At 45.3% G+C, this 26,564-nt stretch overlaps 1 long non-coding RNA gene across 2 annotated transcripts in view; it reads left to right on the forward strand.

Moving 5' to 3' along the window:
• LOC147363215 (uncharacterized) overlaps positions 1-20,112 on the forward strand; it is a 30,096-nt gene extending 9,984 nt beyond the window's left edge. For both annotated transcript variants that reach the window (XR_015136830.1, XR_015136831.1), the window contains exons 3-4: positions 19,188-19,375; positions 19,965-20,112. This is a non-coding gene — a long non-coding RNA (uncharacterized LOC147363215). The remainder of the gene's footprint in view (positions 1-19,187; positions 19,376-19,964) is intronic.
• Positions 20,113-26,564: the final 6,452 nt, after the last annotated feature.

Consider the following 26,564-nt stretch of genomic DNA (forward strand, 5'->3'; position numbering starts at 1 on the left):
ACAACAACAACAAGAACAAACTGGTCTCTGCTATCCTAGGACGGGGAAGTGGCATTACAGGCAGTAAATCTGCCTGCCTCCATGTTCTGGATTCAGAAGCAAGAGATAGAAGAGTGAGACATATGGTAACCTGAAGGTGAACCCCTGTGCATCTTTCTTGGAGAGAAAATGGCAAATGAGGTGCATTGCTTTTCTCCATCATAAATCTCTACAAGAGGCACTTATCATTGCCTGTGAGCAGCTGTCAGTGGGCTTTTAATGACTCATTTGAATAGATGCCCATCACTTTGCTAGAATCTATTTCTGTTCAAATGAAAATAAAGAGAGGCTAATTAACAGGAACTGTGGTCATATTCTCAGTGGTTGTGTTAAAGGCAATGTCTCCCCAGTGGATGTGCCGTGTGGGGGATTGGATGAACCCCAGGAGTGATCCAGGTGGTGACAGCATTTGTAAGTAGGGGCCACACGTTCAGATTCTGACCTTATGAAGGTACTGGGTGAATCCGGACAGGTGCCTGGTGGGGCTGTGGGCGGCCACTGGCACTGTCATCCACCCACCTGAGGTCGGGATGCTGCCCTACCTGTGTGACTCTGGGTCACAGTCAGAGAATGAGGGTATGTGTGAGGTGTGGGAGGGGAAGACCCCACTCGAGGAGGGCTGCTGGTAGGACGGGACTGTTTGTGGGTCTCTCCCTGGGTGCTGACGTGGTGGGCACACAGCCCTGCAGAAGCTCCCGCCTGATGGAGGCAGTAGAATTCTGGTTCTCCCCCTGACACCTGCCCCTGACACTTTCACTGATGTTTCCACCTTCAGCTTCTCTGACCTTCACTGGCAGCCTCCTGACATGCTCTTCTCCTGCTCTTCCCAGAGTCAGGAAGCCCCGCTAATGCTGTGAACACAGAATGTAGAGAGTGGAGACTGTTTCCTCATCAGACCCGGACAGGTCAGGTCCTCTGACATTTCTCTTCCCAAATCCACCTCTACACACACACACACACACACACACACACACACACACACAAGCACATATGTGCATACACATGTAAACACACACACACTCATATTCACACTCAAAACACTCATATTCACACACAAACACTATACACATACACCTACACATGTATGTACACACACATACAATATACATACACACAGATCTACACAAATATACATAAACATACACATAAACACACAATATACATACAGGTCTATCACTTCAGTTCAGTAGCTCAGGCGTGTCCGACTCTTTGCCACCCCATGAATCGCAGCACGCCAGGCCTCCCTGTCCATCACCAACTCCTGGAGTTCACTCAGACTCACGTCCATCGAGTCAGTGATGCCATCCAGCCATCTCATTCTCTGTCGTCCCCTTCTCCTCCTGCCCCCAATCCCTCCCAGCATCAGAGTCTTTTCCAATGAGTCAACTCTTCGCATGAGGCGGCCAAAGGACTGGAGTTTCAGCTTTAGCATCATTCCTTCCAAAGAAATCCCAGGGCTGATCTCCTTCAGAATGGACTGGTTGGATTTCCTTGCAGTCCAAGGGACTCTCAAGAGTCTTCGGTATATACAAATATACATATACACTTAAACACACACATAAACACAATATACATACACACATCTACATATATATACACAGGTAAACACACATAAACACACCATACACATACACGTCTATACATCCAGGAAAAGCCTGCCGGGAGATGGGTTGGGATGATACTGAGTCTCTAGATCAATTTGGGAAGAATTTTCATTCGAACGGTACTGATGCTTCCAGCCCCCGAGCATGCTCTGTCTCTTTTTGGAAAGTAGCCGCTGTAGCATTTATTAGTTAAAAGGCAAGTGAGGGCTCTGGCATGTCTACCTTCCTACCCTGTTTTTGCTACAGTGCGGCAACTCTCAGAACAAATGCTACAACCCAATCCATAATTGTCAGGTAGCGTAAAGCCGTCCTGTCTGGTCTCTGAGTCTCTCCTTGTAGTTCATTAGAAGCACACACCGCAGCCCTCTCTGTTGGTTAATTCCTGATTTCTCCCTGCTGATGCCATATAACTGCTACTTCACTCGCTGTGGGCTTCCTTTTAAGGCTCTGGGCTTCAGCTCCTGGCCTCATCTAGCTTTTCTTTGATCCCATTTAAAAAATGTTTCCTGCAGTCCCATTGTTTCCTGCTTGGCTATGTTTGATCCACTGTGCATGGTGGCGTATTCTTACTGATGCAGCATCGAAGTGCTTGTACCAGCAGGGTCCTGCCGGGGGACTTCCCTTGGAAAATACTGCCTTTGTTGTTTTTGCTATAAATGAGATCTGTCTGCAGCCACTGGACTCAATTCATTGGGGTTGCACTTTGTCCAAGCTGAACATTTCAAAGAAAAGGAAATGGTAGATAACTTAATTAATACTTGTTAACAGTCAAATTAGTGGTAATAGTACTGCTTGTAAACCAGTAAATAAGTCACTTTGAAAAAACTCTTAATGATTGATTACTTATCTTTCTAAAAACTCCCAACAGTCAAAGATATTATAATGCAAGGCAATTTGTTTACTCTTGTGGAAATCTATAATTTAGTCATCAACAGGTAAAAATTCAGTGTGATAGCATGATTATAACGTGTGTCAATTTGCTTGGCTAATTACTAAGTTTTCCTACAATCAGAATGCATTTTTAAGGGCAAAGCAGTTCATCTTAAAGTTGATTGCTAACTGTAATCTTTCAGTGAATTCTTTTTTTTTTTTCATTTTTAAGTTTATTTTTGGCTGTGCTAGGTCTTTACTGCTGCGTGGGCTTTTCTCTAGTTGAGGTGGGAGGGGACTATGTGGTTGGTGTGCGGGCTTCTCATTGTGGTGGCTTCTCTTGTTGAAAAGCATGGTTCTAGGGTGGGCAGGCTTCTGTGGTTGCAGTGCCCAGGCTTAGTTGCTTGGCAGCACGTGGGATCTTCCCAGACCAGGGATCAAACCCCTGTCTCCTGGATTGGCAGATGATTCTTTACCACTGAGCCACCAGAGAAGCCCTCAGTGAATTCTTAACACCTGTGAAAGGGAACAGACTATGCCACCCCAAATATGCCATTTTGGCATATTGATTATTTTGAATTAAAGTTACTTAAGAAACAGCTGATACATTCTGATCTCCTTCTGTCCCCCTGAACACAGAAGATAAATCTCTTGGGTGAAGGTGCCCTCCTTGGACAGGAGGAAGAAGCCTCCTTACTCCCGGAGACCAGACTTTAAGGGCCTAGAAGGTTGTACAAACAGACCTTGTTACTTCCTCTCTAATTCACTAACCCAGCCCAAACCCCTTTTGTCGGGTCAATTCTTCAAAAATGTGCAGTTTCTTTGTCTGAAAAGTATCAAAGCTGCCTGCTTTGGTCACTTCTTTGAATCCCCTATTTTATGAGATCCCCTGGAGTAAGAAATGGCAACCCATTCCACTATTCTTGCCTGGAGAATTCCAGGGATGGAAGAGCCTAAGGGACTATAGTCCATGGGGGTCACATAAGAGTCAGACATGGCTGAGCAACTCAGCATGCACGTATGGACAAAATTAAATTTGTTTTTTGTTCTGTTAGTCTGTCTTCTGTCAATTTCATTATTAGACCAGCCAATGAACCAAGAAGGGAAGAGGGCAAAGTTTTTCTTCCCTCTGACTGTGATTAGGGGACCATGTGTTTCATCTTTCGGTTTCCCTGGTGGCTCAGACGGTAAAGAATCCGCCTGTAATGCAAGAGCTGCAGGAAATGTGGGTTTGATACCTGGATGGGGGAAGATTCCCTGGAGGAGGGCATGGCAACCTGCTCCAGTCTTCTTGCCTGGAGAATGCCATGAACAGCGGAGCCTGGCATGCTACAGTCCATGGGGTCCCAAGAAGTCAGACATGACTGAAGTGACTTAGCACACATGTGCTGAGGTGCTGCTGGGTCAGCCTCCATGGAATGACAGTGTTCTTGGTGACATTTGACAACAGCCAGCTTCGGGGGCATTTAGTTTTTGACCCTTCAGGGTGCCTGATCAAGGACACTGGTTCTGGAGACATCTTTCCCTGGCAGAGTCAGAAGGGGTCAGCTGGCATCTGTGAGCAGACACCAGAGATGCCACTGAGTCCTCTACAGAGCCCAGCATACACCCCTCCCATCCCAACACAACAGAGAATTTCTGGTCCTGATGCTGGGAACTGAGTTGGATGCAGTGCTTTTTGCTTTCCTGGAGGCTGCATGGGCCTCTCAGGTCCACACTGCCCAGCCTCCCAGAAGCCAGGTGAATACAGCACAGCAGCTGGTGTGTGGAAACGGCAGTTCCCACTGGCGTCTGCTTTGCTCCTCCACACGGCCCCACCTGGACATCCTTACTGGGCTGTGTTCCAGTCTCCAGGAAACCAGGTCAGAAAGTTAAATGCTTTAGGGTTGTTTGCTTTTAATTAGTTCTGAAAGGTCAAATATGTATGTATACATGTATAATTTTATTAAAATATGTAAAATTTGTATATTAAATTTTAAATAATAAATAGATGTAAATGTTATATATAAATATATATTTAAGCTGATTTAAAGTCAAGGAAGTATTTCCTTTGGGAGTTTTAAGAAATTTCCTGTCCTTTTTTCCTTCTTTTTCTTTTTAAACAAATTTCTTAGTGTCTGCCATTGTCCATTGTGTTATAGATAAAAGAAAACAGGTTGGGACAGTGGGAAGTCTTTTTTCCAGTAGAGAAACACTTCACTGGGATAAGCCTCCAAAGGAAGTAATAGCTATCTAAATGAGCAAACTGCAGGCACAGAGAAACACCCCCCCACCCCACCCCCCACCCCGTGCAAGCTCCTCGCTTGTTTAGAGGAAGATGTGAAGAGGGGCAGACCCACCGCCAGGGAGGAGCCCACCAAGGCTGGGCTGTGGGATGCAGAGCTGCGTCTCTTATTGACTTTGAACAGGTTGGCTTGCCTACTCACCTCTTCTGTCTGCTGCCTTTAAAACTCTGCATCAGAGACGTGAAAATCAATAAGAAGACATTTGCAAAGCACTTTGGGCTCCTTGGAGGAAGCCTAGAGGCAGAAGCTGTACCATTATCTGCATGAGGGTCAGCACAGCCATAAACCAGAGGGATGGACTGACCCAAGTGCTCTGTACTGACCTCATCTTTTTCAGAGCTTATTAGCAGCTCATATAGGTCCATATGGAACGCTTGTCACGTAGCTCATATTACCAGCCTGATGCTTTGTCTGGGCCCCTCTTTGTGAGGCTCCAACAGAAAAGACAGGCAAATAAATTTTTAAAAGGCAAGGCATGAGCCTCCAGTAAATGCCAGGCAAATTTTCAGCTTGATACACTTTGCTCAGTGTTCAGCATTCGTTTCATCGGTAACACAGGGTTCAGGGTTTGTTCAGGGTTTGTTTTGTCTTAGCACAGATGTCACTGGTGGTAAAAAGGCGTCAGAATACAAAAGGCAGATATAAACCTAGAATGGTACAGTTTGCCTCAGAAATCATTTAACATCTAATCTTATTGACAATGTATTAGTTATTAGGAATTTATGAAATACTTTCTTTTGTATAGAAGAAATCAAAACAGGCTGTAAGATTCAAAACATACATTAAACCCAAAAAAGACAAGGGAAGTACACAGAGATAGAATAGAGAAGTGCTGCTGATCACATGGAGGAGTGTTAGAGCTAGGAAGGCATTTGATTGTTTGCAGTCCAGTGATTGTGCTGGGGGAAGTCTCCTTGAATAAAAATGATTTCTGTGTGGAAAAGACACATACTTGCAGATGCCTCAAAAGGACACTGGGGCTTTGGTCAGGACGGCAGCAGCAGAGTAACTGCCAACTGGCAGGAGCCCGGCTGGAGGTCAGTCGAGGTCAGGTGCTGGTCTAGATGGCTTTTGCGGGGCAGAGGGTCTCACAGGTGCCTCAGCTAGCTGCTTTATGAGTTATGTGAGCCAAGAAAGTCAAGGGAGACCACTGCAAGTCACTGTCTTCCTCAAGAAACTGGGGGTATTCAGACGAAACTATTATTTTAAAAGACACATGCACCCCTATGTTCACAGCAGCACACTACTTACAACAGCCAAGACATGGAAGCAACCTGTATCCACTGACAGATGAGTGGATAAAGAAGATGCAGCACATATATCCAGTGGGATATTACTCAGCCATAAAGGGAATAAAATAATTCCATTTGCTGGAACACAGATGGACCTAGAGATTATCATACTAAGAAAATGTATGTATATTTATATTATCATACTAAGACAGAGAAAGGCAAATATATAATGTCACTTAGATGTGGAATCTAAAAAAAAAAAATGATACAAATGAACTTATCTTCAGAACAGAAACAGATTCACAGACACAGAGAACAGATCTGTGGTTGCCAAGGGAGAGGGGTGTGGGGAGGTAGATCGGGAGTTTGGGATTAGCAGATCCAATCTATTATATCTATTAATAGAACAGTCCCACTGCATAACTCAGGGAGCTATGTTATCCTGTGATAAGCCATAATAGAAAAGAATATGAAAAAGAATATATATGTATAACTGAATCACTTTGCTGTACAATAGAAATTAACACAACATTGTGAATCAACTAAACTTCAATAAAATTAAAAAAAAAGAAACTGGGTATTTATCACGTGGTCAAGAAAGGGGCATGGACCAGTTACTAATCCATCAACAGAGACTGTTTGTGACCACAGGCAGTGTGTGTGTGTTGAGGGGTGAAGTTTCCTTCCAGAAGGAAAGTTACTTATTCTCATCATCGGATGCAATTCTCATATTTCTTTTTTCTTTTCTGTCAGGAAACCTATTGCATGTCAAATCTCTGACCTTTCATCACTAAATTAAGCATTTCTTACTTTTATAGACAAAGTGACTTGAAAGTTAATGTAAGTTGAGCTCACGGTCACCCAGTAGTGAACTACAGGGTCTGAGTTCCAGCCTCAGGGCACCAAGGATGGTGCATAAATTCTGAGTGTGCCTTGTAAACTTGATATTTGAATGACAGCTTGGCTGGAAATACAATGATTAGCTTGGGTGTGTCAGACAATAAGAAGGGGTAGCAGGATTTCGTGTTTTACTCTGTATCTAAGAAACTCAATATAGTTCAAGTCTGAGAAGACTTTATATAAGTCACAAGATTTTCAATCTCATTCTTGAAAACAAGGATGAACAGTCACTGTAATGAATGAATGAAATGTTGAATCAGACATTTTTTTATCTCTGTTCCATAAAAATCTTCTTTTCATTGATATAGAGATCAATCAAGAGAACTGTCATAAGAAGATAATTGAAAAATTATGTTGTTATTAGATCTAGAAATTCCAATCCTGCTTTTATACCCTGGAGAAATGTTCACACATGTGCTAACAGAAGTGTATGGAAGAATGTTTATTTCGACACTGTTTACAAGAGCTTAACACGCAGAAATGACCTAAGTGGCCGTCAGCAGGAGAATAAATAACTATGGTTCATTCATATTTGTGATGCTACACATCACTGAAAATAACGAACAACAGACAGAAGAAGCATCAATAAGTCCCAGTTATGTGTTGAAGTAAGAAGAAAAGTTGCAGAAGAAGACATGAAGTACATCATTCATGTCAAAGACTGAAAACATGCAGAAAGATAATCTACATTGTCCACGGACACATAGGAAAGTGCTGCAGAGTGAGAACATTCTGTTATAAACACCAGATCCCAGGCAGCAAGAGTGGGAGCTGCAAGGGGCCGGGGCAGGAGGCGAAGGCAGCATGGATGGTCCAGAGCCAGCTGTGTTTGTGCTGTTTTATTTCATAAACTCAAGTTGCAGGTTTATTCTATTGGTCCTTTGTGTTTGTACATTGTGTAGAAGAGAGATATTTAATATTAACTAAAGAAAGCTGTGTTGTTAAGAAAAATTTAACCTCTGATGATTGAAGTTGACCTCAGTGTTTTTGCTGAATCTGGCAGCTCAACAGTTCACAGGACCTGCCTCACACCCAGTGGTTTTCCACCTCCTCCCCACATTTCTCCAGTGCCTTCCAATCCCTTCCTTGCTCCTCCCCAGCCTGCAGTGATCTGAAGATTCACAAGTATATCCTGCTTGTCTATCTACCTATCTATTTATCTATCATTTCTACATCCATCAATCGATCGATCCATCCATCCTTTACCTGTCTAGATATCTGTCTATATTGAATGGTAAAAAATAAAATTCAACTGTTAGTGATCTTATTGGCTTTATTCAACTATTCATGCATCAGGCAGCATCCCATCAGCAGACAGAGAGGAGGCCCAGGAGCTGGACAGAATGAAGGACTTTATGGGCGAAAGGGAGTGGGGAGCAGGAGGTTACGCTGGACAGAACAGGTTGGTTATTAAGGTCACTTTCCTGTGGGGGACGGACAGGGGGGGTCTGCCAGGCGGGTGTCCTCACCAGTGCGGGTCAGGGGATGCCTGATGAACCAGGTTCAGATTCTGTTTCTGGGAGAGGGGAATAGTAGTGAAGTCTCGCTTTGATGATGTGGGGCTTAGGTAAGTCACTCCATTTATGAGAAATGCTGCTTTCCTTTACTGATTTCAGGGTCTCTTATATCCCTCTAGTTGTTGGCGCTGGTTCTAAACTGCTGTACACGCTGAACTTGGGAAAAGCTCCCTGGATGGGGTGGGGAGGGAAGAGTGAGCCCAGGAGAGTCCCCGAGGGGCTGAGCGCCAGTCACACCAGCTGCCCAGTGACTTCTGAGCGGGAGGAGCTGCCAGGCGTCCTGTGAGCTTCTCTGGTTGCCAAGCGAGTCACTAACTGGTCTTTTATGCTGATTTTCTTGGAAGACCTCAAATGCTGTGCACTGTTCCAGCCTCACTCATCGCTCCAGCCCTTAACTGCTAGGAACTCTCCATCCACCTGACATCACTCACTGGATGCCTGGAGTGGGATCGAGTGAGACCTGGGGACCTGGGAGGAAAAGAAATCCTGCACATTACGCATGTTGTGCTGTTTTCAGGGTTTGCCCAGAGGGTAGCAACTCACGTTAAACCCCGTGGTCCCTTTAAGGCATTATGAAAGGCAGTTATATGGGGGAGTGACTGTGCTGCTATTTTGAAAAGACTGAACAAAATATTGTGCTTTTCCCTGTATCTGAACCTATGACGCCATCGGGGTGATTCGGTGACTCTGCAGTTTAGGACACTTTGCAGACTTTGAAGATGGGGTTAGCAGGTTAGGGTGTGGTTGTTGCCAGATGAAAAGCAAGAAGGGTCAAACGGTGACTTTAATGTAGGGCTTCTCAAACTGCCTTTCCCTAGAGCTTGTGAGCAAATGTGATACAGAGATATAGTCCATTCTGGGGGAGACGGTCTGGGAATGATTGAGATTTCCCTGAGACCAGACTGAGAGCTGGGTCCCGCCCCTGGCTCCACCACCGCCCCCTCTCCTCACCTGGTGTGTGCTCTGACTGCTGGAGTGGAGCTGTCACTGGGTTATAGGAAACTCAGAGTTTCTAGAATATTTCACCTCAAAAAATCTTGCTCTGAAATTTGACTGGCAGTGACTTAGGGACAGCTGGCATCTTTGCACTATTAATTATTTCCACTAAGGAAATAGGTGTGTATTTCCATTCATTCAGGCTCTCAGTGTCATTCACTAGAGTTCTGCTACGTACATTTTAGACGTTTAAGTCTGTTGACAGGCAGACAATGGAGACGGCCAAACCACCCTTGCTCCCTCGTAGCTTGTTTCCTGCAGAGAGTAAGAGGCGGAGAGCCACATTTTCATGCTCCGGTCACCAGGGTTCTGCAGGGGACTTGAGTTCCACAGAGGAGAAGCAACCGCACTTTGGGGTGTGAGTCACACCTCTCAGACCACTGTGTGCTGCTTAGGACAGCCCTCTGGTGAAAAGCAGCAGAAAATAACAATGTCAGTAGTTGACTTCTCCAAAGGTGACCCCCTGACAAGATAACTCTCACTGTGGGATTCGGGACGCCTGTGTTTCGTTTTCTGCGTGCGGGTGAGTTAAAGTTTTGTCCTGTGCGTGTAGGGCTGTGATTACTCCCTGCTTTTGGACACACTGAGATCTCTGCACCTGACTCAGTCAGATGGCAGCTCCACAGCCGTCTCTGATGAAAATGAGAACGTTTTGCCTTTAGCCTTCCTCACGCATGCTGTCCACTGTGCACAGATCACCAGAGTTAGGTAAAATGTGACACTCTGATACGTAGCAAACGTTGCTTCATCTTAAATACTGAGCTCCTTTTATTCTGGGGTCTCTATTTCTATTCAGTAATAAAAATGATACTAATAAAATAAAACTTCCAGAGCATGATATTCCGATCCCATTCTTCCAGAAGAATTTTAAACATATCCATTCTGGGTGCCTTGGACTGATTGAATTTGAAAGAGTCTCTGTGGGGTATTATTGCCAGATTCAGCCAATAAAATGCAAGACATGTGTTCCCTGGTGGTCCAGTGGTTAGGACTAGGTGTGTTTGCTGCCAGAGGCCCTATTTCAATCTCTGAGCAGGGAATTAAGATCCTGCAAACCTCTCAATGTAGCCAAAAAAAAAAAAAAAAAAAAGGAACATACCTACAGTTAAAAACGGAAAAGAAAAAACTGTTTACCTGAAATTTCTATTGAACTGAGTGATCTGTGTTTCATCTGGCAACACTTTTTTGGGGTAACAGAAAGTAAATGTTCAGTTCATCTGGACCTTTGCCCTCTTGCCTTTGGGGGACATCTGGGTTTTCAGTTCAGTTCAGTCGCTCAGTTGTGTCTGACTCTTTGCGACCCAATGAACCGCAGCATGCCAGGCCTCCCTGTCCATCACCAACTCCCGGAGTCCACCCAAACCCATGTCCATCAAGTCAGTGATGCCATCCAACCATCTCATCCTCTATCATCCCCTTCTCCTCCTGCCCTCAATCTTTCCCAGCATCAGGGTCTTTTCAAGTGAGTCAGCTCTTCGCATGAGGTGGCCAAAGTACTGGAGTTTCAGCTTCAACATCAGTCCTTCCAATGAACACCAAGGACTGATCTCCTTTAGGATGGACTGGTTGGATCTCCTTGCAGTCCAAGGGACTCTCAAGAGTCTTCTCCAATACCACAGTTCAAAAGCATCAATTCTTTGGTGCTCAGCTTTCTTTATAGTCCAACTCTCACATCCATACATGACTACTGGAAAAACCATAGCCTTGACTAGACGGACCTTTGTTGGCAAAGTAATGTCTCTGCTTTTTAATGTGCTGTATAGGTTGGTCATAACTTTCCTTCCAAGGAGTAAGCGTCTTTTAATTTCATGGCTGCAATTACCATCTGGGTTTTGGGGAACCCTAAATTATATCTGTGGGGCCTGTAGGACTTTTGCTGGAGGGTGAACAAATTGGAATTTTAATAACACTGGAGACAAATTTAACTTCTTAAACAGAAGTGGTTTTTTTTTGTTGTTGTTTTTGTTTTTGTATCAGGAAATAAAGAATATTTCCTTATCAAATTTAGTATACTTCATCCTCAATGGAGAAGTCATGCCAAGCAGGAAAGTCCATCTCTATGTTTCAGTTTCTGCAGAATAAACAGGAACAACGCTGGCTCCTGGCTTCTGTGCTGCATAAGAAAGGCTGGGGACCATCAGTGTCACTTCAGCTCTAAATTCTGTGACTTTCTGACCATTTGCCGTAAAATGGATATCTGAATTATTAAGGAGAATGCCTGTAAAATTAGAACAGCACACTTTTAGTTGTATCTAAATGTTTTAACATTTAAATATAAACATGCTTAACTCCATAGACCCATCTGTTGTAGAAAAAAACTCTTTACCAAACATTTTCTTTTCAAGATAACAATGCTCTTCTCTTTTGATATCTGTTTTAGGTTTTTGCTGTAAAACAACCCACCCCAATGCTGAGTGGATTCAAACAACACACAATATGTATTTTGCTCATGAATCTGCAGTTTGAGAAGGGACTGGGGTGGGGTGGCGGGTTCTGACTCCTTTCCGGTTAGCAGCTGGGCAGTGTGGGGGCTGAGACCCCAGCTGGGGCTGCTGCCGGACCTTGGGGCCTCTCCTTGTGGCCTACGGCTCTCAGGGTGAGGAGGGTGGGCAGGTAGGAGGAAGCCCTATTGCTTTTCATGACCTCATTTCTGAAATCCTGTGAGGTCATTTTGGCCACCTCTTATCCATCATAAAATGAGCAGTGGCTCAGAGGGTAAAGAATCTGCCTGAAATGCAGGAGACCTGGGTTTGATCCCTGGATCTGGACAATCCCCTGGAGAAGAGAATGGCAACCCACTCCAGTATTCTTGCCTGAAGAATTCCATGGACAGAAAAGCCTGGCGGGCTACAGTCCATGGGGTCGCAGAAGAGTCAAACACCACTGAGTGACTAACACATTCCTTTTTGGTAACCAAGATTTTGTTTTCTAAGTCCCAGTGGATATGTTTGGTTTTCAGAAAATGCTAAACTTTCATCATTTACACTTTCATTTGGAATCATGTAACATTTATATTAAATACAATTTGACTTATTGATTTCTTACATACCTTACACTTTATGTTATTATACTCTGCTGCTGCTGCTAAGTCGCTTCAGTCGTGTCCAACTCTGTGCGACCCCATAGATGGCAGCCCACCAGACTCTTCCGTCCCTGGGATACTCTAGGCAAGAACACTGGAGTGGGTTGCAATTTCCTTCTCCAGTACATGAAAGGAAAAGTGAGAGTGAAGTCGCTCAGTCGTGTCCGACTCTTAGCGACCCCATGGACTGCAGCCTACCAGGCTCCTCCGTCCATGGGATTTTCCAGGCGAGAGTAGTACTAAGATTTTTTTTTATCATTTTGGCATCAAGACATTTAAATTCTGGAAGTGTTGCTATTGGGTACATCACACATGTGTCACTGCTGTCTACTTAGGCAGCCCATTCAGTGATGCTCAAATAGCAAAGTCAGAGGCAGATGCTCAAGGTTTGTTTAGGGTCCTACTGTTGTGAGATGTGGGCCCAGTGCTGCCCTCTGCTGCTCCTTGAGGAAACTGCACCCACTTTTTTTTTTCTGATAACAAAGATGGCAAATATTGTCCTTTGCACACTAGTCTTTCCTGTCCTCCTCTGCTAATAAGACTCCAATTTTGTAGTGAGCAGGGGATATGGAGGTGTTATTGACATTTGAAGAGGGAAATAAAAGTTATTTCCTTTGCAAAATTTCTCTGAAAATTGCCTGAACGGGGATGTATCTTACAAGGCAGCAAATCAACAAAATGCATGATTACAACTGCTACCGTTTTTACATTGACCTTTAAAAAAATAATTTTATTTATTCATTTATTTTGGCTGCACTGGGTGTTAGTTGCTGTGTGGGTGTTTTTCTGGTTGTGGCAAGCGGGGGCTACTCTCCAGCTGTGGTGCTCGGGCTTCGCATTGAAGTGGCTTCTCTTGCTGTGGAGCACGGGCTCTAGGGGCAGGGGTTTTGGTAGCTGCAGTGTGTCGGCTCAGCCGTTGCAGCTCCCGGGCACAGGCCCAGTAGTTGTGGCACATGGACTTAGTTGCCCCACAGCATGAGGGATCCTCCAGACTAGGGATGGAACCTGTGTCTTCTGCATTGGCAGGTGGATTCTTATCCACCGTGCCACCATGGATGTCCCACATTGACTTTTTAAGAATGCAATTTTGAAAATTTTACACCAATTATTTTTCTAAACAAGGGAGTGTCCATCTGTGAAGTTTATCAACGAGGGGCTCAGATTTTAGCACTTTGACCTCAGGTCTCCTTGGTTTATTTATTCTCCTGCTGTCCCTTCAAGAAAAGAAAATGTGTTTGGGTCTTCAAAACTGTATGGACTGCACACATCTCTTACTTCCCAGCAGTTGTCTAGCCCTGGTAGGAACCACAGTTTCCAGCAAGAAACATGACTTTAATTCAGTGCAACCATGATTGATTGTGTCTCTTCCATAATGGACACCATTGCAGGCCCTGGGGGTAGGATGATGGATAAACAGGATAGCTTTCCTCAACAAGTTCATAGACAGATGTGAGGGGCGGGTCATAGATATTCAACAATAAACACATCTTAGCTGCAAAGAAAGAGCTCATGTCAGTGCTGGTCTTGCCAGATTCTCTCAGCATGTCCCCTCTCTTCTGCAGATTCTGTTCTAGACAGAGCTCTGGGTGGTGGGGCAGCCTGTGGCACTGGACAGCTCAGGCAGAGACCTGCATCCAGCATCTCCAGGAGAACTGGGTGCCGAGGGATCCCTACTCACCCCAGCGCCTGTGCCCAGGACCAGGGGGGACCTTGGTCCTCCTCCGGAGGGAACAGAGAGAAGGCAGGACAACCCTGGGGGGAGGGTGGGCACCGGTGGGGCAGGCTGAGCTAGAGGGGGCCCTGGGGTGTCAGCAGGGCTGTGTGAGGTGCTGAGAGGTTGGGGTCAGGCACAGGAAGGCCCCAAACCCGGAAAGGAAACTTTCTCCCAAACAGAGATTCCCACAGGGAAAATTGCCAGTAGACTCTCTCTAGAGGGAGAAGGGGTCATGGTGACAAAGGAGGAAGAAGGGCAGACTGAAGTTGGGGGAGGGACGCAGAGTGGGAAAAGCATTGGCCCCTTTGTCTCTGCAAATCACAGAAGCAGGAGAGACTGGCTCCCCGTTCCTGCCCAAACGCGCGGAGACTCTCTGCTAAGATAACAACAATGACAATAATAATACTACTACAAGAAACCAAGATGAATCATGGTTAAACCTCCCAACATTGTTGTAAGAAATGGACAGTAGGAGGAAAAAACCATCATTTCAGAGGCCACAATACCTCCTCCTTGGCAGCTGTACATGCAGATGTTGAGGGACAAAGCACTTCGCGAAGCCAGGGATTTGTGTCCAGGGAATCCGGGAGAGACAGCGGCCAAGCTGCGGTACTCGGATTGATCCCTTCCGGAGGAGGGGTGAGGCTGGATGATGGGCACAGGCTTTCCGCCTCACTGGTACATTCTGACCACTCCCCTGCCCTGCTCCTCCCCGCCCCACAGGTGGGCACAGGCATCATCTTCAACCCTCTTTCCCTGGGTCCATGGTGTTTGTTCGTTTTTAGTTGCTCAACCTCCTGCATTGGCGGGCAGGTTCTTCACCACTAGCACCTTCTGGGAAGCCCCTGTGTCATTTGGAAAGGAGAAAAAATCAGAAGTTGTACATCAGACGCATTGTTGGAAGCTTTCTAATTTTCTTATGGAAAGGATCCATCAGTGGAGAAGCTGAGATGGTGGAGGACTTTTTATTGGCAGCAAATGAGAAACTGGAATAATTGGCTCTGGATTTATGGACATATTATAAATGATATGACAATAAACACAGCAAAGCGATGGGGTTTTGAAGCAGCAGTGGCTGTGAAACCAAAAAAAAAATGAGATGGATATTTTTATTTCATTTTAATCTCAAGCTGATTATGTCATAAACTCTGTTTAGAGATGCTCTATTCAAACTTCAGAAGGCAAACAATCAGAGAAATGAGTCTTGTACCTTCAAAGGTGGGTAAGAAACTGACTCAGGTTGGAGCACACGACAAAAATTCATCCAGTTACACTATTGGCCAATTTAGACGTTTAAATATTGTTAGCTCGATGGGGACACGAACACTGGGGCAGATCTGAATTCAGACTAAATCAGGAAAGTGAAATGTCTGCAGAAACCACAAACTAAGTTATCAATGGTCTTTTTTTTTTTTTTCCATTCTTCACATCATGTCCAGGGTTTCCTGTCAGCTTGGATGTATGAAAACTCCCAGGCAGCCAGCAAAATAAAGAAGGCACCCCTTCACATCCCAGGGGTCACCTCCTGCCCAGTGCCCAGGGTCAAAGCCCTCGCTGACGGGCACAGCTGGCCAGGGTGGCTCCCAGAGGACACTTTCTCGTCTTCACCTTGGGGCCTGGTGAACTTGGTGACTCGGGGTCAGAACTGCCCTGGAGGATGTCTGCTGCCCCACGAGCAGGGAGGAACTGTGTGAACAGATCTGACTGGCTGTTCCTGAGACTGAACAGCTGCTCCCTAGGAGCCAGGGGAGGCCGGGCAGTGGTCTGTGTCTTCCGGGGCAGCAGCCCCAGGGGCCACGTCTACAGGCTGCCTCCCACCTGCATGCAGAGGATGCTGATGGTGCCAGAGGCCCCTCAGGTGTGGCCCCCCCCCAGCTGTTCTGTAAGCTTCTATTGCAAGCACCTGGGGTTCTCCACTGAGAGGTTTCTTTGCCAGGCCCGGCTTGCTCAGAACATTCCAGAAGCACCCAGGAGACGACACCAGCAGGACTAGCCTTCGGCCATGCTGATGAGAACTGAGGCTGAAATGTTGGTTCCCCGGCCCCTCAGGAGGAAGGAGGCTGTCCCCCTGGGCTGGTAGGAGCGCATCAGGGGGCGCACCAGGCCCCATCAAGGGGCCTGCTCTTGAGCACACATTCTATGGATTGCTTCAAATGGGCTTCATTTTCAGATATGTTTATAGATTTTCACATAAGAATTCACAAATCAGAAACTTTTTTTTTTGTCCAGCCATATATTCATTTTTTCCCTTAAAAATACGGTACCTGTAATATCAAGTTTAATTTATCCCATATAAGTTTTATACATGTATATAATATACATATTTTATATATACCAGTATGGTATGTATATGCTTATTTTTAAATTTAATATATATCATGCATATATATGTATACATATATATTTACACATATGTGTGGAGTTTCCCTGGTGGCTCAGATGGCTACCATCTGAGCCTGCAATGCAGGAGACCCGGGTTCAATCCCTGGGTCAGGAAGATCCCCTGGAGAAGGGAATGGCAACCCACTCCAGTATTCTTATCCAGTATCCATATCCAGTAAATATATGTATATTTACACATATACATGTATCTATTCTTTTTAAAATTCTTTCCCCAATTAGGTTGTTATATAACATTGAGCAGAGTTCCCTGTGCTATACAGTAGGTCCTTGTGGTTTATCCATTTTAAATATAGCAGTGTGTATGTGTCCATCCCAGACTCCCTAACTATCCCTTCCCCCCGTCCTTCCCTCCCTTCCCCCTGGCAACCATAATTTCATTCTCTAAGTCTGTGAGTCTGTTTCTATTTTATAGATAAGTTCATCTGTGTCATCTTTTCAAAGGTTCTGCATATAAGCGACATCACATATTTCTCTCTCCCTGTCTGACTTACTTCACTCAGTACGATGATCTCTAGGCCCATCCATGTTGCTGCAAATGGCGTTATCTCATCCTCACTCTGCTGAGCATACAGGTTATATTTAAACGTAAATACTCATAATCCTAGCTCCTGATTTCCCCAAATAACCAGCTTTTCCAGGACCCCCCACCCCTCTGCCACTGCTCATCTGAGGGTGATGTCCTTTCAGCTCTCCCATCACCGCAGGGACTTCCCGCCCCTTCTCTCTGTTGTTCACCTTGTGGATTCTGACCCGATGGGTGTTGTCACTTAAGCCCGAGGAGCGAGGCTGGCAGAAACTCACTGCCCTGCTCCAGGGCCACGATGGGGGAGGGAGGAAAGAATGGAACAGAACTAAGATTTTCAAGGCCAATGCTCACCCCTCCCGAGTTGGCTGCTAAACTCATGCTTCCCTGCTTCTGTCAACACTTCACTCCAGGGAGGGAATGTTTTGGATCTTCATCTAATTTCCTTGGTGAGTGGCCTGGAGGTTGCTGTCATCACCAGGGCTCTTTAGATCTCTGCACTGATTTATGTCAACAAAGCTGCTGGGTTTTTTCTCTTCTGTTTTGCATCCTTTTTTTCCCCCAAATGTTCTCTGTTCTGCAACTTTTAACAAAATTGGCTTATTTATTTGTCTGTGCTGGTCTTGCTTGCTGCTTGAGCTTCTCTCTGGTTGCCATGAAAGGGGGCTACACTCTAGCTGTGGTGTGTGGATTTCTCATTGCAGTGGCTTCTCTTGTGAAGCAGGGGCTCTCGAGCACGTGAGCTTCAGTAATTGTGGCACAGGGGCTTATTTGCACTGAGGGATGTGGGATCTTCCTGGACGGGGATGGAACTGCAATGCAGGCTGCATTCTTAACCACTGGACCACCAGGGAAGCCCAGTTTCAACTGCAGCTTCAACCTCAGTCTGGGTCCCTGGCCTTTTCAGATGCTTCACCGTTGCCACCTTCAGGTCGACCTGCTCGGGACACCCTGTCCTGTCTGCCATGTGTCTGCCAGCTGTGGGCTGTGGACTCCTGCAGCGTCTCTTCACCCCCTACCCACCCCCCCGCCCCACCTGTTCTATCAAGTGGAACTACTCACTCACAATCCCCTCACCCGCCTCCCCCGCCAGCAGAAGCCGGGCCTTCTGTTCGTTCCACTTCCCTAACAAGATGAGAGACTCGAGTGACATATTTGCTGGCGAGACAGGCTGGCAGGGTTTCTCTTCAGCCGTTCCTGCCTGTCAATCTGCCCCACTCCCATCTCACATCTGTGCACTCATCTTATCCAACTCTCCTTTCCCACATTTTACATGAAGTGTGTGTCAAAGACAGAGACAGACAAGGACAGAGAGACCCAGAGACAGCACGTCCCCTCACCACCTCATTTCAGAACCACAGCATCCGCGCCTCAGGATAACGCTGTGCTGCTTGTTTATCCCTTCTGTTTCCGCTCCCTGACTCCTGGCCTGCTTGGCCCTCTCTCTCATCACTGCTTTCCTTCCCTTTTCGTCTGTAAGTGTGTTTTTTAGGCTGTCCCTCTGGGTGAACAGAAAGAGCGGAGGGCCCAGCACTGCAGGTGTGGCCCCTGGTCCTCTGTTCCTCCTGCACAGAACAGCTGGAAGGAGACCTTATGGGCCTTAGCCCGGGTGGTCCCAAGGGGCCTGTGAACACCACACAGGCTGTGCAGTCCTGGGACCCAGCTGGGCCAGGCACAGTGGAGCAGCTTTGGGGTCACCTCATGAAAGGTTGGGGTGCCCACTGAAGTGAAAATGTTAGTCGCTCAGTCATGTCCAACTCTCTGTGACCCCATGGACTGTAGCCTGCCAGGCTCCTCAGTCCATGGCACTCTCCAGGCAGGAATACTGGAGTGGGTTGCCATTTCCTCCTCCAGGGGAACTTCCCAACCCAGGGATTGAACCCAGTCTCCGGCATTGCAGGCGGATTCTTTACAAATAGAGCCACCAGGGAAGCCCAGGGATGCCCGTTGGGTTGGTGCAAACCCCCAAATCAAAGAGACCACAGCTCCCTCTCTGACCTTGAAAGTGCGTTGTGACTTGAGTTTGCAGGTATTGAGGGAATGGGCCAGCTGTGTGCAATGAGGAGACCCCCTCTCACCCTGGCCGGCTGCACACACGCCTACGAGGACGGCGCGGAACCCCTCATTTGCACCCGCACAACTGCTGCGTAGGCTCCGTGGCCCGAACAGAGAAAGAGGCGGGTTGTGCTGCCATCTGGCGTCCACACGAGGTAAGACAGCCAAATCCAACCACCGAGATCTGAGAATTTGCTTCCCTTCTCACTCATCACTCACCTTGTAATCTGCACTGCCCTGGCAGGAACCGCAGGAGCGGATCAAAGGATCCCAGAGGACCTCTGTCCTCAGCCCTCTGGTTGATATTTATTCACACCTCTGCCCTGCGTGTGACCTCCCCTTCCAGAAATTCTCTAAATGCAAATAGGGAATAAATATTCTTATGTCGATTAAACTGTGACCTATGGAGACCCATCAAATTAATGACTATAAAGGGATGAATTTCTCTGTGAAATAGAATTTAAGAAGGATAATTACTGGGTCATTGGTTAGGTGCATTTAAAATGCCGGCTTTTTTTTTTCCCCCCAGAAACTAATGCCTGTGATGGTAATGTTTATTTTGGCTGGCCCAAAATTAGTTATTTCACTAGCACTTCACAGGTTATTATATTCAACAGTTACACCTGACACACCAGATTCTTTACCATCTGAGCCACCAGGGATGGCTCAGTTGAGGCTCAGGTGACTCAGATGGGGTTAAATGTTTCTATTTTGCAATCTAATTTTCTAATTTTCTCTTCACAGATATCTCCTAGAATATCACATGCATGCTTTAAAGCTTCAAGAACCTCCGAAATTTCCTCTTTTCGATCACTAAAGGTTTTTAAGTCTAGTAAATTAAACTTCAGGAAATAAAATGAACGCTAATAAGCTGGCACTTTGTCCACAGAAATGGCTGGAGGCTTTTTTGGTTCCAACATACTTGCTTTATTTCCTGACTTGCCATGCAATTTGGCCAGGTTTAGGAGCAGATGGGGTTTAAACTGAGGATGAAAGAGGAAGGACATGATGCTCTCACATAAAACAAGAGCATTTACTTGTCATTCCACTGTTACATATTGATTGTTTTAGATTTTTAATTTACCTTTTAGTGTTTAAGTCAATTAAAAACACGGGAGGATGTCATTTAATATAGCTCATGAGCCACTGACTTTAAGGGAGTTATTGGTAGCTGCGAGAGGGGGGCATTGTGGAGTAGAACAGAGTACAGGCTTCTGGGCACATGCGTGCATGCATACATGTGCACATGTGCATGTGTGCATGCAGTATGTATATGTGTGCACTAGGTGCACACACATGTAACGGAATGTGTATGTATGTGTTCGTGCATTCATGTATGTGATGTCCGTATGCATGTAACGTGAGTGCACGTGTATGTAACATAAACATGTGTGTTTGTGACATATGTGTATAATGCATGCATGCATGAACGTGTGTATATATGTGATGCTCATGTGTAATGGACATTTAAACTGTTTCAGGTTTTTACTGCTATACTGTTGTCCTGAACTCACCATCATCTGTCTCTTTGTATATATGTCAGAGGACTGTTAGAAGTGGGATCCTGGGATGTAAGGTCGTGAGCCTGAACGGAGGTGAATGTGTTTATTTCATTTATGGGAAGTTTGGCTTCCTCTTCTGTGTCACCTCATCTTTTGGCCCATTACTCTCTGGAGATTTCTATTTTTCCTTATTAACATCTGGGAATTTCTTATGTTTTCTGTACCCAAATCTTTTCTCAGGAATGTGCATTACAAAATATTTTTTCAATCTGTGCCTTACCCTTCAGTTTGTTTTGGTGTCTTTCTTTGAACAGATGTTTTTAATTTCAATGTCCTTAGACTTATAAATGTCTTCCTTTATGGTTTATCCTTTTTGGTTTTGTTGTTTGAGACAAGTCATTTCACTTTGATTTCCTCTCTATTTCAAGTATCATGGCTGGTAGCAGAGGGAGTGGACAAGAACATGAATTTATTACTCCATCTAGACCCCCTAAATAACTTTTAAAGAGACTTATGAGGGTCCAAAAGGACATACGGTAGCAGCTAAGGTCAAGTGAAGGTCATCCCTGTGCTATGCTCAAATACTCAGTGATGTCTGACTCTTTGCAATCCCATGGACTATAGCCCGCCAGGTTCCTCTGTCCATGGGATTTCCCAGGCAAGAATACTGGAGTGGGTTGCCATTTTGTCCTCCAGGGGATCTTCCTGACCCAGGGATCAAATCCTTATCTCCTGCATCTCTTGCATTGATGGAGACAGATTCTTTTCCAGTAGTACTACCCAGTCATCCCAGTGTGCTTTAAAATACAAGAAGCAGAAACTTACTCAAAAGCAGTAGAAAGGATCTCAGAAAAGTAGGAGGTGGTTAATTTAAAGCCAATAGATGTGTCTGATTAAAGAGGGTGAATTGCAGCAGAGACAGTTATTACATATACCCACACATGATCGTCCTGTAGAGGACAAGGCCCTGGAGACTGGCTGATGGGGTGAATGGCCAGGGGGGTCACTGCTCGCAGGTAGGAAGATGGACAGTATCCTCACTGTCAGCTCAGGGGACAAAGCCGGGGTGTGTGAGGTGCTGCTGTGTTCCTCTGTGAGGAGTCAGGGGATGATGCTGCCATGCCTGAGTGCCATTTTCTCTGTAAGACGAAAGGATGGATGCATCACTGTTGAGCGTGAAAGGCACTGGAGCAGGAGAAGATGAGTCATTCTCCTCCTTTTAGAGAAAGTGGAGCAGCCAGGTACGCTGAGACGGGTGGGAGGAGAAGCTGCTGGGAGGAAGCCAGTAGGCCGGTGGGCACCGAGGACCACAGGAAGGTCTCCCCTCGGATCCCAACCCCTGCATGGCCGCCTGTGGGCTTGGCACTGACTGCCTCCCAGCCCCTACCTAGAAGGAAGCCGAACCTGAAATTCCAGCAGCTGCCAGGCTTGCAGGTGCTGCTGACTTGGGGCTCCTTCAGGGGGCAGGGATGTTCTTGGGCTGTCACCTGGTGGGGGGAGGGGCTGGAGACCACTTGGAGCCCAAGCTACCTGGTTACCCTGCATAGAGCTGGTGTCACCTGGTGGGCCTTGCCCTATGGAATAAATACTGTATTTGGCCATCTGGTTACTGTTCAGATGGGACTTGGTCACCTTTCCAGTTTTAAAAGGAAAAATTAATAGACTATTTTTAAGAGTGGTTTTAAGTTTATGGACAATCGGGCAGAAAGTAGAGCTATTTCCCATAGGTACCATGCACAGTCCCTCAGGAGCCCCAGTTAACACCCGGCACAGGTGCGGTGCGTTTGTTAAAGTGGATGGCCCAGCACTGACACATTATTAACGTAAGTCCAGAGTTTACATCAGGGTTCACTCTCTGTGTTGTACATTCTATAGATTTGTGACAAGTGCATAATGTCATGCATCGACCGTTATAGTATCATACAGCCCCCGCCCCATTGGAATGATTTTTAAGTTTCATTTACTAAAAAATTGATGCATGGTTGATGTTCAATATTATTTAAATCACAGGTGTGCAGTAAGTGGTTCACAGTTCTTAAAGTTTATGTTCTATTGATAGTTCTTATAATGCTGGCTGTATTCCCCTATTCCCTGTGTTGTAGAATATATCCTGGTAGTATTTCCCACATGGAGAAGGCAATGGCACCCCACTCCAGTGTTCTTGATTGGAGAATCCCAGGGATGGGGGAGCCTGGTGGGCTGCTGTCTATGGGGTTGCACAGAGTCGGACACGACTGAAGCAACTTAGTAGTGGCAGCAGCAGCAGCAGCAGCAGTATTTTCCGCATAGTAGTTTGTATAAATTCTTAAATATTTGGTAGAATTTACCAGTGAACCCATCTGGACCTGGAGCTTTCTATGCTGAAAATTTATTAAATGTTTGGATTATCTATTTTTACTGTGTGAGTTTGGTAGATTATATCTTTTAAGAACTCAGTTTATGTCATTTAAGTTACCAAATTTGTGGATACAGAGTTATGTATAATATTATCATTTTAATGTCCATCAAATTGGTAGAAATGACATCTCTTTCATTTTTGATACCAGTAACTTATGTCTTCTCTTTTTTCCTTGGTTAACTTGGCTAGAGGTCTATTCAGCTTATTCACCTTTACAAAGAGACACCTTCTGTTTTTATTGATATCTTCATTATTTTCTTCTTTTCAATATCATTGATTTCTGCTCCGATTTTAAAAATTTATTTTCTTCCACATAAATTTGCATCGAATCTCTTCTGATTTGAATAGTTTCCTAAGGTGAAAGCGTCAATTACTGAGTTTAGATCTTCCTTCTCTGCTGATGTACGCATTCAATGTTATAAGTTTTCCTCTAAGCACTTCTGTCATTACAGCCCACAAATTTTGATAGACTGTGGTTTCAGTCTCATTTAGTTCAAAATGTATTTGAATTTCTGTTGAAATTCTTCTGTTATTTAGGAGTGTGTTGTTTAATTTCCAAATATTTTGGGATTTTCATTCTGTCATTGACTTTTAGTTCCATTATGGTCCGAGAGCACACTTTGTATGATATATATTCTTTTAAATCTGTTAAGGTCGGTTTTATGGCCCAGAACGTGGTATGCATTGGTGAATGTCCCATGTGAACTTGAGAAGAATGTTCATGATGCTGCTGTTGGATGAGGTATTTTATAAATGTCAGTTTGGTCCAGATTATATATGGTGCTGTGCAGATCCTTCCTGATTTTCTGCCTGCTAGCAGGGAGTTAAATTCTCTGGCCTGTAACAGTGGATTCACCTGTTTCTTCTTGCAGTTCTAGCCTCATGGATTTGGGTGCTTTCTTTTGGATACACACATATTAAATATTGTCAAGGGCTTCCCTAGTGGCTCAGATGGTAAAGAATCTGCCTGCAATACAGGGGACCTGGGTTTGATCCCTGGGTCAGGAATATCCCCTGGAGAAGGGAATGGTAACCTACTCCAGTATTCTTGCCTGGAAAATCCCATGGACAGAGGAACCTGATGGGCTACAGTCCAAGGGATGGCAAAGAGTCAGACACAAACAAAGGTGCCGTGTTTGGCTTCAAACAAACCCTTGTGCATCCCAGGACCCAGAGACCCCACAGAGACTGAGGCAGATCTGTGTTTGAGTCTTCTGTGGAGGTATGGGTCAGCAGTGGCCTGCCATAGAGGCAGGGGCTCTGGGTGCAGCTACCTGGGTCACACAGCCTGTGGCATAAGCCCTTGGGATGAGGTTGCTATTAACCCCATCATAGAGTCGCCGAGCAGACGGCCCACAAACTGCAGAACAATTATACCAAAGAAATTCTCTCGCTGTTAAGAAAGTTCTAAGAGCCACAACAGATTTCCCAACCTGGGGATCTGGCAAAGGGACTGAAAACTCCCTGAGAATTTGACTCTGGAGGCTGGTGGAATTTGATTACAGAACTTATAGAACTTACACAGGACAGGGGAAACAGACTCTTGGAGGGCACAAAAAAACCCTGTGTGCACCAGGTCCCAGAAGAACGGAGCAGTGATCCCACAAGAGACTGACTCAGACTTGCCTGTGAGTGTCCAGGAGTCTTTGGCAGAGGTGTGGGTTGGTGGTGGCCTGCTGCAGGGTTAGGGGCATTAAGGGTGAAAGTGCATGCACAGAACCTTTGAAGGAGGTCACCACTATTTTCATTACCTCCACCATAATTTGGCTTCAGGTCAAACAACAGGGAGGGAACAGAGCCCTGCCTGTCAACAGAAAATTGTATTAAAGGTTTACTGAGCATGGCTCCACCCATCAGAACAAGACCCAGTTTCCCCCACAGTCAGTCTTCCCCATCAGGAAGCTTCCACAAGCCTCTTATCCTTGTCTGTCATTGGGTGAGCAGAATGAAAACCACAGTCACAAAAGACTAATCAAACTGATCACATGGACCACAGCCTTGTCTAACTCAATGAAACTGAGCCATGCCATGTAGGACCAGCAAAGATGGATGGGTCATGGTGAAGAGAATCCCTTAGAAGAAATGGAGTAGCCCTCATAGTCAACAAGAGTCTGAAATGTAGTACTTGGGTGCAATCTCAAAAATAACAGAATGATCTCTGCTTGTGTCCAAGGCAAACCATTCAATATCATAGTAATCCAAGTCTATGCCCCAACCACTAATGCTGAAGAAGCTGAAACTGAACAGTTCTATGAAGACCTACAAGACCTTCTAGAGCTAACACCCCCAAAAGATGTCTTTTTCATTATAGGGGACTGCAATGCAAAAGTGGGAAGTCAAGAGATACCTGGAGTAACAGGCAAATTTGGCCTTGGAGTACAAAATGAAGCAGGGAAAAGGCTAAGAGTTTTGCCAAGAGAATACACTGGTCATAGCAAACACCCTCTTCCAACAGCACAAGAGAAGATTCTACACATGGACATCACCAGATTGATTAAATATAATCAGATGGATTATATTCTTTGCAGCCAAAGATGGAGAAGCTCCACACAGTCAGCAAAAACAAGACTGGGAGCTGACTGTGGCTCAGATCATGAACTCCTTATTGCCAAATTCAGACTTAAATTGAAGAAAGTAGGGAAAACCACTAGACCATTCAGGTATGACCTAAATCAAATCCCTTATGATTATACAGTGGAAGTGACAAATAGATCAAGGGATTAGATCTGATAGACAGAGTTCTTGAAGAACTATGGATGGATGTTCGTACATTGTACAGGAGGCAGTGATCAAAACCACCCCCCCTAAAAGAAATGCAGAATGGCAAAATGGTTGTCTGAGGAGGCCTTACGAATAGCTGAGAAAAGAAGAGAAGATAAAGGTAAAGGAGAAAAGGAAAGATACACCCATTTGAACGCAGAGTTCCAAAGAATAGCAAGGAGAGATAAGAAAGTCTTCCTCAGTGATCAGTGCAAAGAAATAGAGGAAAACAATAGAATGGGAAAGACTAGAGATCTCTTCAAGAAAATTAGAGATACCAAGGGAACATTTCATGCAAAGATGGGCTCAATAAAGGACAGCAATGGTGTAGACCTAACAGAAGCAGAAGATATTAAAAAGAGGTAGCAAGAATACACAGAAGAACTGTACAAAAAAGATCTTCATGACCCAGATAACGATGGTGGTGTGATTACTCACCCAGAGCCAGACATCCTGGAATGTGAAATCAAGTGGGCCTTAGGAAGCATCACTCTGAACAAAGCTGGCGGAGGTGATGGAATTCCAGCTGAGCTATTTCAAATCCTAAAAGATAATGCTGTGAAAGTGCTGCACTCAATATGCCAGCAAATTTGGAAAACTCAGCAGTGGCCACAGGACTGGAAAAGGTCAGTTTTCATTCCAGTCTTAAAGAAGAGCAATGCCAAAGAATGTTCAAACTACCTC

The sequence above is a fragment of the Bos grunniens genome, chromosome 11 (genome assembly GCF_055505025.1).
Source record: "Bos grunniens cultivar Pamir isolate PY7600 chromosome 11, Bosgru_T2T1.0, whole genome shotgun sequence".
Classification (NCBI taxonomy): Eukaryota; Metazoa; Chordata; class Mammalia; order Artiodactyla; family Bovidae; genus Bos; species Bos grunniens.